Here is a 12,060-nt window from a genome sequence, read left to right on the forward strand (position 1 = left end):
TGTCAGAAGCACTTTGATCTCTTCACCCTGATATCCTCCTACCCTTACTGCCCCTGACAACAGAGAAGCTGCCAGCATAGGAGCAGGATAGACCCATCAGGTCCCTTAAAGTCTCCTCCTCATGCCTCTCTGACTGTGTGGCAGGAAACGTTACATTTGACTGGTCACATACCTCTTGTAGTGAGGGGTGACTATAGATGCCTTGTTTTTCCCAACCCAAAATAAACACAGCTTTTTTAAAAAAGGAGTTTAGTGACACCTTCAAGACTAATAGGTTTATTGTGGAAGAAGCTTTCATGGACTAGATACATGACGTGTGCCCTCAGTTGGTAGAGAGAGAGAGAGAGAGAGAGAGATTCACATAGGATCAAAACAAAAAACAAAAAGTAGCAAGCAATAGATTCCAAAGTCAATGAAGACCAAGTCTGTGACATTTAAAAGTACAGCTTTGGTGTATACAATAAACACAATGTCCATTCACTGTGGCAGTAACTGATTGTGTTGTTACAGCAATTTGCATGCAGCTAAAATGCGTAGCATACATTGGCAAAACTGATGTTTGGGAAAAGACCACAGGATGGATGTTACTGCTGATTCACTGGTTTGCTCAACAGTAGAAACCCAAGCACGAAAGGAAGTTTTTGCTACTTGCTTATTTCCTGCTTGGTTTTCATATCAGCAACTGGGCCCCTGTGATTTTATCCTGTAGCCAGAATGCTACAACTTATCAGGCTGATAATCAGTAATTCACCCCAGTAACCAAGGCCTCCGTTGCTTGAGCATGGGCGACTGCACGATTCCGCTGCACACAAGTGGTTGATCACGTACCACATCACCCTGGCCTTCTGGTCGTTTGAATTCCTTCCTTCAGGTAAATTCAGCTTGCTTGAAGTCATTGTGAAGCTAACACATTCACTAACGCGCGATTCTTGGGTCACGTTAGACTGCAGGGACGAAAAACAGTCAGGGTAATGAAGGCCACTGGGAAAATCCTTCCAATTATCCTTGTAAAACTCGGCATCCTGAGGCTCCAGGGCCACATCCTCGACCATTGGACCATCGTGGCAGAGATTTCCCGAGACAGGCGACGCCGTCGTTGGGGATGGCGGTTTGGTATCGCTATTGGCGGAGGTCTTTTTATTGCGCTTTGAGCTGCTCCTCCGGCAAAGGCCAACATCACCGCACAGGGCTACCAAGAGGATTGCTGCAGCCAGATTTCTCTGCATTATAGTCTTTGAAAGGAGAAAAAAGGCATGTTCAATCCACAAAAGAGCTTCCAGTGGCAATCCGAAGCTCTCTAACCACCCGTGAACTATAAGAGGTATACAGACACCTCTGGCCTTTTATGCATGGCTGTTTCCCTCGTGGTCACCCCTCCAATGACTTTGGGCCTTTGTTGTGATTATGCATGCCGTTTCCAACCGTCAGAGGTCGCCTCGCTCTCCCCCTGTGTTTTGCCCGCGTTTTCAAATTCGAGATAAAACAGGTCTCTGAAAACGCGGGCAAAACGCAGGGAAGCTCAGGGGGAGAGCGAGGCGACCTCTGACGGTCGGAAATAGCATGCATAATCAAAACAAAGACTTGAGTCATCGATGGGGTGATGGTATGGTTGCCAACCACCAGGTACTAGCTGGAGATCTGCTATTACAAATGATATCCTGCCAATAGAGATCCGTTCACCTGGAGAAAATGGCCACTTTGGCAATTGGACTGTATGGCATTGAAGTCCCTCCCCTCCCCAAGCTCTGCCCTCCTCAGGCTCTGCCCCCAAAACCTCTCGCTGGTGGCGAAGAAGGACCTGGCAACCCTATGTGATGGCGAGGGAAAGAGCCATCCATAAAAGGCCCCTGTTTGCTTCAATCAGAGCCTAATTTGTTCCTCAGTGTAATCCCACAGCTTTCTTTACAACAGCCATGCAAGACAGGTAGGGAAGAAGAAGAGTTGGTGTTTATACCCCGCTTGTCTCTACCGTAAGAGAGTGGCTAGTCAAAGAATCACCCAGTTAGCTCCCTAAGTGGGGACTCAAACCAGCTCTCTGGTATTCAAGCCAGACATTAGTCACTACACTATGCTGGCTCTCTTTAGAAATAGATTCAGATTAGGGTTGCCAGCTCTGGGTTGGGAAATACCCGGAGATTTTGGGGGTAGAGCCTGGGAAGGGAAACGTTTGGGGAGAAGCAGGACCTCAGTAAGGTATAATGCCATAGAATCCACCCTTCAAAAGCAGCCTTTTTCTCCAGGGGAACTGATTTCTGTCGCCTGAAGATCGGTTCTAATTCTGGGAGATCTCCAGGCCCCAGATGGAGGTTGGCAACCCAAAATGGGAATCAGGTACACATCATTTTTCTGATCCCAAATGGCTCTGGGTGATGGTGATTTGTTCCGGGGGGGGGGGGGGGGCGCACACGTAGGTTCTCAGCTATCTGGAGGTCTTCTGCCCAAATGGCTCTGTCCTTTCTCCCTTAATGCTCCTTTGCCTAGAACTGTCTCCCAGAATACCTTGGTGATGTCGCCTTCCCCTTCAAAATTGTTTTCTGTGAAGATTTCAGCACCCAACCTTTTAGTTCTCATCTCATCTTTTCCTGAGGTATATTTTGACTCTATGCAGCACAGAGAGTTGGGGGTAAAGGAATGAGGGTCTGAGTATGGGGGGATTGCTTAGCTATTCCCCTCACAGTGTTCAGGGATGCTGGGGTGGGGAGTGTTGTGCCGACCTAACCACATTCAGACACGCAAGCTACACGCATACCCACGGAAGCCGCTTGTCAGTGGCCCCACCCCCCTTTCCTTTAGCAAGTAGGCACACACACACATGCCAAAGGCTGGAATCTTTCCTCTCACATAAGGGAACAGCCTTCCTCCCACCTATTCCTCCTTTAAGTTTCGCTTCACCCTGCAAGGGAACAATAGAGTTCTATTCATTAATGTAGCAATGCTCACGCAGGCGCTGTAGAAACTAATGACGTTGCATTGACAAGCTAACATCGAATGTCATTGGAATGTCAAATGTCTATAAAACCTCTTGCATTGCCCCTCCCTCGGTGTGACAGGATCACGGAGCTCTTTGTCTGGATCCTGGATCACCCGGTTATGACTTCTTGGCCAATAAAGCAAGCCGTAAGCTCACACCAGCCTCCTTGCTTTCATTACTCCATTGGACTCTATGTTAATGGGGGGGCACATCAGGAGTAAGAGGCAAAATTCCAAAAGCTCAGAGCTGGGCAAATTATGTGATTTGCATCTACATGCATGATGCAAATGTGATGTTTGGTTTGGATTTGGAATAAGTGAGGGAAGACCAGAGGGAATCTTTGCCTTGGGGTGGGGGGTTCCTTCATAGCTTTCGGAGGTCCTGGCATTGTTTTCCTGATTAAAACCAGACAGCCTCACCCCTCTGGGCTGCAAATAATCCCAGATGGAGAAGAAGACAATGTGGTGCAGTGAAACCCTTCTCTTTCACTGCTGTAGCCTCTACCCAAGTCAGTCCATTCCTCCTTAGTCTAATCATGGATCACCCATTCATATGTAGTTTGGCCCTGATACAGATTGATAGGATGAGATTGCAATTGTCACCCAAAAAACCATCAGGGTGTCTTGTTATTACTGAAGCCGACTTCAGAATTTCACAAATCAGAAGACTGAATTGACTGTGGTGTCCCATCCTAGAGACAACTTCATAACCTCTTCCTGTTGCTATGATACTTGGGAGTTTTGCTAATTGAAAAAACTGAGAGCTTTTTTAAAAAGGAAAATCTATTAGAGTTTACGCTCCCAAACCAACCTGCCAATTCATAGGGGGAGTTAGCATGCCAGTGGGTAGGAAGAAAAACTTGAAAGGGCACTTCAGCGCACCTCTTTGTAGTCTAAGGTTAGGGACAGCTGTATGTTCTTGCAAGAAAAATACGAGTGAGTGGGTGGGTTGGTAAGGGCAATAAGGCTCACAACCCAATAGTGTGCATGAGTACCTGGAGCATTTAAGAATAATTTTAATAGAAGACTCTTGTTTAAAAATAAAGGTAGTCCCCTCTGCAAGCACTGGGTCATTACTGTCCCATGGGGTGATGTCACATCCCAACGTTTACTAGTAAGGTTAGTAAGTAAGTATTTATTATGGTAAGTATTTATTAATAAGTAAGTTATTATATACGTAGAATTAAAAATGTTACATAGGTTGTCAATATAAATATCATGTCTTCAATCAATCTTCATATGATGATCATTCATCATCACTAAAATATAAAGTAAAATAATAGTAAATAATAAAACAGATGGAAATACCGTAAGTAAAAAGGAAGATATTCAATATTAGCTGCTTATGATTCTTCTTGAACCTGTGTACACCAAGATTTCCTGATCTTTAAAATCAGCCAGCCAAATTTTGCCACCTTTAAAGTCATCTCCTGATTCTTATCTGATAACATACTATAAGGGCAGACTTTCATTTACTGGGTGGTTTGCCATTGCCTTCCCCAGTCGTCTACAGTTTACTCCTAGAAAGCTGGATACTCATTTTACCAACCTCGGAAGGATGAAAGGGTGAGTCAACCTTGAGCCGGCTACCTGAAACCGACCTCTGTCGGGATCAAACTCAGGTCATGAGCAGAGCTTGGGCTGCAGTACTGCAGCTTATAATTCTACGCCACGGGACTCCTATAGAAGAATCTACAAATGGCTAAACGTTACACATTTCATGCCTTCCTGGATTCTCTAAGGAACCAGAAAGCAATTTTTTCCAACATAGGAATCAACACTTCCATACTTAGCGTCACATCGTATAAAATTGAATTTATACAGAACTATGCAAATTATACATTGTAATAATGTAAACAATTAGCTACATTATAACAACATACATTCTATATAATTAAATCTATAAACTGGCATACATAGCGTTTGATGGGAGATGTTTATAAAAGCAACATGTGGATTTTAATGTGCAAGAGCAGGCCTTTAAAAACCTTGCCGGCATGATGTTTTTTTAATGCAGAATATTTGCAGAAAAAAGCATCAGGCAGTTTATCTGCTCTGATATGTAACATATATAGCTCCCTCAAAACTAAAAGCCAAGGCAATTCCATCTACCTACATTGCTCTTTGGAACCCTCTGGGGTTATTACATCTACTTTGAATCTGATGTCCTGCTCGTAACTATTTCCTGTGAAACCAAGTCCTGATAATTACAGTATAGGCTCAGTACATGCCCATTTGAAGTCGCTTGAAGTAGCTTAAGACAAATGTAAATCAACTGGGATAACAGGGAAACTATGGCCATTTATGCATGGGAAGTTTTGCCTTGGATTTGCAGCTCTCTAGATACACATTTTCCCCATCCAAATGCTCAGGCCTCTGCATGGGGGCTTATTGTTGAGTTTGGAGAATGTGGATGGGGAAAATGTGCATCTAGAGAGCGGCAAACCCAAGGCAAAACCTCCTGTGCATAAATGGCTAATATGAGTTTTGCAAAGACCTGATAAACGTGGGAGTAGCTTACCTTCCTTTAGATGGCTTTGTGGTCTCCTTCTTGGAAGAACTCTTCTTTTGGAAAGGAGGCTTCTATATTCTGCAGAACCCGTTTCTCTCAAAATATATAGCAGTGGGTAGTGCATGTTCAGTGTCAGATCTGGCCAATCATTTATCTCGGAGCATACGACATCTGAGAACATCTTCTGATTTCTGCATCCCTCAGTCGAAATGGACTACAAAAATTCCCTGGGGCAATTTTCAGACGGTGGAAAAAAACAAAACACCGCACATCACCAGAAACCTCGCTGGTAAGCCGCTGGCTCCAGGTACAGACTGTGCTTTCGTTGTTCTCTTGTATGATGCAAAGATGCGGGACAAAGTTTTATAAATAATTTTCATCCTAGGAGAAAAGCAAAGCGCAAAGCATGTGACAGCTGCTTACAGACAGCCTGTAGGCTCCTGGTAGAATGCATTACGTAGTTCCAAAAGGTTCCTCCACTTTTCTTCTATTGACATTTCTTTCCTCTTTTTAACAGGAACACTTTTCTGAAGAAAAAAAAATCTGTTTCATAAGAACCCTGCTGGATCAAACCAGAGGCCCATCTAATACAGCATTCTGTTTCATACAGTGCTGGTTACAGTAAATTCATAAAGGCCTCTCCTATTTTTCCTTATCAAACCATGTTATCAGTGGTCCTTGGGAGGTGCTTTATATGTAGCCAGTGTGGTAATAGATAGTTTATTTACGGCCCTTAGCCAGATAAAACAAGAAACATGGACTAATATATTCTTACAAACAAAGAATTACAATCCGAGTCTGTAGCCAGTGTGGTGTAGTGGTTAAGAGCGGTGGTTTGGAGCTAGGGTTGCCAACCTCCAGGTACTAGCTGGAGATCTCCCGCTATTACAACTGATCTCCAGCTGATAGAGATCAGTTCACCTGGAGAAAATGGCCGCTTTGGCCATTGGACTCTATGGCATTGAAGTCCCTCCCCTCCCCAAACCCTCCCCTCTTCAGGCCATGCCCCCAAAACATTCCGCTGGTAGCGAAGAGGGACCTGGCAACCCTATTTGGAGTAGTGGACTCTAATCTGGAGAACTAGGTTTGATTCCCCACTCCTACACATGAGAGGTGGACATTAATCTGGTGAACTGGGTTGGTTTCCCCACTCCCACACATGAAGTCAGCTGGGTGACCTTGGGCTAGTCATGGCTCTCTTAAAACTCTCTCAGCCCCACCTACTTCACAGGGTGTCTATTGTGGGGAGGGGAAGGGAAGGTTATTGTAAGCCGGTTTCATTCTTCCTTAAGTGGTAGAGAAAGTCGGTCAATCCTAATTTGAACCCAGGCCTAGCCAGTCTCATTCAGGCATTCTAACCACTACACTACAATAACTGAAAAAGTAGAAGACAGAGTAATTTCTGCAAACACCTCATTTGTGTTTACAGCTTCTGTTCAATACTAATTATGCCTGTAGAAAAAAAAAGACAAATCAAAAACTTGAACTTGCATTTCCAACTTGTTGATTGCTAGCCTTTTTAGCTCATTAAATAATGTTTATTCTGAATCTGAACTACTTAAAAATATTGAGCTAATGCTTCTGGAATGGGTTTGCATGGTTGCACAGATCAGAATTATACAAGGAAACAGAAAAGCCATTACGAAAATTCAATTAGCAGCAATTCCTAGGATTATTAGATTTTGCTTCTGTTTTTCTTTTTTCTGAAGGCAGATGTAGATGGGAGAGCTATCCTCTTCCCCCACCCAATTGCATTTTCCGTGGAACAGAACGCGCCCCCCCCTTGCAGAGAGATTTGTCAAGGATACATGTTGAGTTTTCTCTGTCAAATGCTTAGAGCAATAGGGCTTACTAGGACATATACTGAAGGTCAATTGGTGGTGGTAGAAAGTGCCATCAAGTCACAGCTGACTTACAGTGACACCCCCCCCCCTTGGGGTTTCAAGGCAAGAGACTTTTGGAGGAGGTTTGCCATTGCCCATGGGCTGCGAAAATTCTGAGAGAACTGTGACTGGCCCAAGGTCACCCAGCAGGCTTCATGTGGCGGAGTGGGGAATCGAACCCGGGTCTCCAGATTAGAGTTTGCCACGCTTAACCAGCACACCACGCTGCAGAAAACTCTGCTAGAGTTCTGTTTGTAGGGAAATGGACTACAGAAGTGTGTGTGTGTTTGACAGGCAAAATGATACAGGGCAGATAGGATGAAGTCCCTCCTTATCTCCTTTTGCCTAGCAAACACACACACACACACACACAACTATTTGGTTGGAAAGACAAAAGACTGACAGCTATATTTTGTCTGTCTTTTCCCTTTTCTTTTTCCTACTGAAAAAGAAACCCCGCTTTTCTCTACCTTTTTAAGGAGTCTCAAAGTGGCTTACAATCACCTTCTCTTCCCCTCCCACAACAGACACCTTGAGAGGTAGTAGAAAAGGGCAAGAGTCCAGTAGCGCCTTAAAGACTAACAAAAATATTTTTGTTAGTCTTTAAGGTGCTACTGGACTCTTGCCCTTTTCTACTACTGCAGACAGACTAACCCGGCTACCCACTGTGAATTACCTTGAGAGGTAGGTGAGGTTGAGAGAGTTCTGCAAGAACTGTGACTAACCCAAGGTCCCCCAGCAGGCTGCATGTGGAGGAGTGGGGAAACCAGCCCGGTTCACCAGATTAGATCTGCTGCTCTCAATCACTACACCACGCTGGCTCTCTGATGAGCCATAGCACCCCATGTGGCTGTTTCATCTTAGGAAAACAGCGGCGGGACCCGAGAAAGGGAAGTCCCCTCTCCTATACCCTACGCTCCAATCCAAATCAACCCGGGAACTGAGTTGTGAGTATAGAAATCACAGCACACATCTGATCGCCAGGACCTGGGATAGCATAAGGAAAAATGTCATGTCCTTAGGGTCAAACTAGATTTTAAATTGCAGTTGTGAAGCTATGATTTTGTCAGAGGAGACAATACTGAGCTAGATGGACCAATGGTCCACCTTGGTATAATGCACATGAAGCTGCCTTATACTGCATCAGATCCTTGGTCCTTCAAAGTCAGTACTGTCTTCTCAGACCAGCAGCGGCTCTTCGGGGTCTCAGGTAGAGGCCATTCACATCACCTATTTGCCTAGTCCCTTTAACTGGAGATGCCGGGGATTGAACCTGGGACCTTCTGCATGCCAAGCAGATGCTCTACTGTTGAGCCACAGCTTCACGTCTTGCACAGGCATAAGCCTGGGAACTAGAACGGACACGTCTAATGTTTGTTCCTTGTTTCCTTGGTAGAATATGGAGGCCACATCAGCAATACTAACATATAATTCATTTATTCTATTTTCAGCTTACCTTTTGACCATCATGGAACGCAACAGCAGCTGTATAGGATTCCGGCCTCCCATCTAACCACACCCAGATCTGCTTAACTTTTGTAGCAAGGTGACTGTCTCATGGGCCCATCAACCATCACGGGGCTTTGTTTTGAGCACAGTTTACGAAGACCTTAGCCTTCCCCTGACCCTGCCTTTCTGAAGAGAGGGAGAATGCAGCCCCCTCCCTCAGCATGCTCAGTTTGTTTTTCTAAACAAATGAATCAAATCTGCCTATTGGCCGCTAGATGGCAACACACACAAACCATATCTTACACACTGTTCAAAAGACCTACTAGTACTTGTATATAATCTTGGGTTCTCAACGAGTATAGGGTTGTCCAATGGAAAAACAAACCTAGAGACTAGCAGGGTGCCATCCCTATCTCCCCTTCTATTTAGTCAACAGGCACTAATCATTGTGATTGGCTACAACAAGAGAGAAGGAGCTATATGGGAGGGGCTGTGGCTCAGTGGTAGAGAATCTGCTTGGCATGCAGAAGGTCCAAGGTTCAATCCCCAGCATCTCCAGTTGAAGGGACTAAGCAAGTGTGTGTGTGTAAAGTGCCGTCAAGTCGCAGCTGACTTATGGCGACCCCTTTTGGGGTTTTCTGGGCAAGAGACTAACAGAGGTGGTTTGCCAGTGCCTTCCTCTGCACAGCAACCCTGGTATTCCTTGGTGGTCTCCCATCCAAATACTAACCAGGGCTGACCCTGCTTAGCTTCTGAGATCTGACGAGATCAGGCTAGCCTGGGCCATCCAGGTCAGGGCACTAAGCAAGTAGGTGATGGGAAAGACCTCTGCCTGAGACCCTGGAGAGCCGCTGCAGGTCTGAGTAGACAGTACTGACTTTGATGGACCGAGAGTCTGATTCAGTATAAGGCAGCTTCATGTGTTCATGTGTTCACCATGTGAGCAAATCCCAGCAACAGAGTGCCTCAAGAGCAGCCAGATCTTCTCAGGCCTCAGAAAATACTCCTTCCTCCATCTCTTTTCTATCATACGGATGGACAAAAGAACGCTTGGTGGCATTCCTCAAATCAAGGTTGCGGTTCGGGCAGGCCCAGGTTTCTGCTGTAATGCCTACTGAATTAATACAGACTTCCTGTCAGACTTTGGCCAAGTCACCACCAGGAACTATTGTTCGGGGCTAGTAATGAGTGGCTACCTTAACACCAGACTATAATATGAACGTTATACCTTGTTTTGATAATGGCAATAGCAGCACCGGCATCCTTTGGCACAATATGCTCATGGTGTAACATACCACAGGCCATATGACCATATGACCACACTTCACCATCTAATTGGATGGCTCAAAAAAAGCACTGGTGATCTCAGAGACAGATTGCTGCTCATGGTAGGCTTTCTCTGCTGAAATATTGGGGGGCAAGGTTTGAAGTTTGTCTGGAACACTGTCAGGTCCACATTTAAGGCACCAGTCTCTTCGGGGAGATGCAGCAATTGAGGAGAGATAGAGAACCTGATCCATGTGATGGTTGAGTTGGGTGTAGGTAGAGCTGTCCAGTGTCCAGGTTCCTACACAGATAGCTTCATTGTCAACCATGAAGGCACAGTCAGAATGTTCAAGCCTTGTGTGGGAAGTAAGGGTGACTCAAAAACAGCAGCTGAAACTTGGGGAGCTATGTATACAGCAAATTCTAATTTTGATTTCTTCCCATAGTCAGATTGGTTCCATAAGAAGACAAGTTTTACTTCTGATGGAACCCATCTGACTATGGGATTCCTGACTGTGGAAAATCAGGAATCCTTGCAAGCCAATATACATCTGCCAGCTTCCTGACATATTCCAGTGCTATGTCAATTATCTCTTTTCCTCACAGTCTAGTGACCTCTTGTATAACCATCATCAGCACTTTCTTTGCCGGAAATCATCTATTCAGGTGGAAAAAAATGTTTGTAGTGTATGTCCCATTCCACACCTCATCTGTTAACGTTGGTTCCAGATCTACAAACAGGAAGGATGCACTTTTCTGCAAAGAGAAAGCTGTTGGGATAGATGCCAGGCTTCCAGTAGTAGAGTTGTGTCTCTATTTTCGGGGTATAAACATTAACACCATTTCTAGAAGTTATTGGGTGTGTTATGTGCCAACAAGTCACTCCCAACTCATGGCGACCATGTGAATTAACTCCTTCCAAAATGTCCCATCGTTAACAGCCTTGCCCAGGTCTTACAACTGAAGGCTTCCTTTATTGAGTCAATCCATCTCATGCTGGGTCTTCCTCTTTGTCTGCTGCCTTCGACTTCTTCTGGTATTATTGTCCCCTCCCCCCCTCATGAGTCTTGTCTTCTCATGATGTGACCAAAGAACAAGAGCCTCAGTTTAGTCTTTTTTGCTTCTAGGAAGAGTTCAGGCTTGATTTCATCTAGGACCTAGTAGTTAGAGGTAGAGAAAGGGTTGGATCCCATCAGTTTATCCACTGATGAAAAAGGAAAGGTGTCCTCACTGACCACCAAAAAGGCCTGTGTCGACTCTATCAACTGATGCCTTCAATAAATAAAAAGGGGAGGCTAACAGAAGTTCAAAATATTGTTGTACAGCCAGCTGTTTGCTGGGCACCTCTCAGGATGCAATTTTGACACAGTCCCTCCCTGCTCTCTTTCATACAAAAGCATCTACATTCTATTTTTGAAACATTTGCCTGGGAGGAAATTAGTCACATGCATCATCTTAAGCCAAATGGTTGCCATCTCCCAGACTATGTTACATGGTAACTGAACAGACACGTGTCCCAGCCATCCCAGACCTGTGTCAAGCCCAGAGGCCATGGAAAGAGGCTCCTGTATTACCGAACGAAATCGTCAAGGAGGAACCGTGGGCAGAGAAGCCCCTCATGGAGAACCAGAGGAATCCATTTTCTCTGTGCCCAGGCCGAGTCCCTAGCAGCTGCCATTTCACAAGGATACGCAGGCAGCCCACCCCACCCTCTATCTACATAATTAATGGCCCCTCATAAGCCATCGAGATAACAGCGGCACGAGATCACACCTCCAGCATCAAACGAATGAGTCACCCGGGCGCAGCTCCGTGAACTTTTGTCTTGGACCAGATAGTCCCATCCACCAACGTCTTCCGAAGCTCCTGGAATATGTTTAGTCAATGGTTTAGGCGTAGCCTGTCCAAATTGCCCCCTGTCCCACCTCTCAGTCGACCATTAAGGTCTTTGTTCACCTAGGGAATCACGAGGGTTAATCG

General features: G+C 45.2%; 1 pseudogene; it reads right to left on the minus strand.

The window, feature by feature from the left end:
* Positions 1 to 698: 698 nt before the first annotated feature.
* LOC130487406 (tubulin alpha-4 chain-like) lies at positions 699 to 11,700 on the minus strand (annotated as a pseudogene).
* Positions 11,701 to 12,060: the final 360 nt, after the last annotated feature.

Source organism: Euleptes europaea, chromosome 14 (assembly GCF_029931775.1).
Source record: "Euleptes europaea isolate rEulEur1 chromosome 14, rEulEur1.hap1, whole genome shotgun sequence".
Lineage (NCBI taxonomy): Eukaryota > Metazoa > Chordata > Lepidosauria > Squamata > Sphaerodactylidae > Euleptes > Euleptes europaea.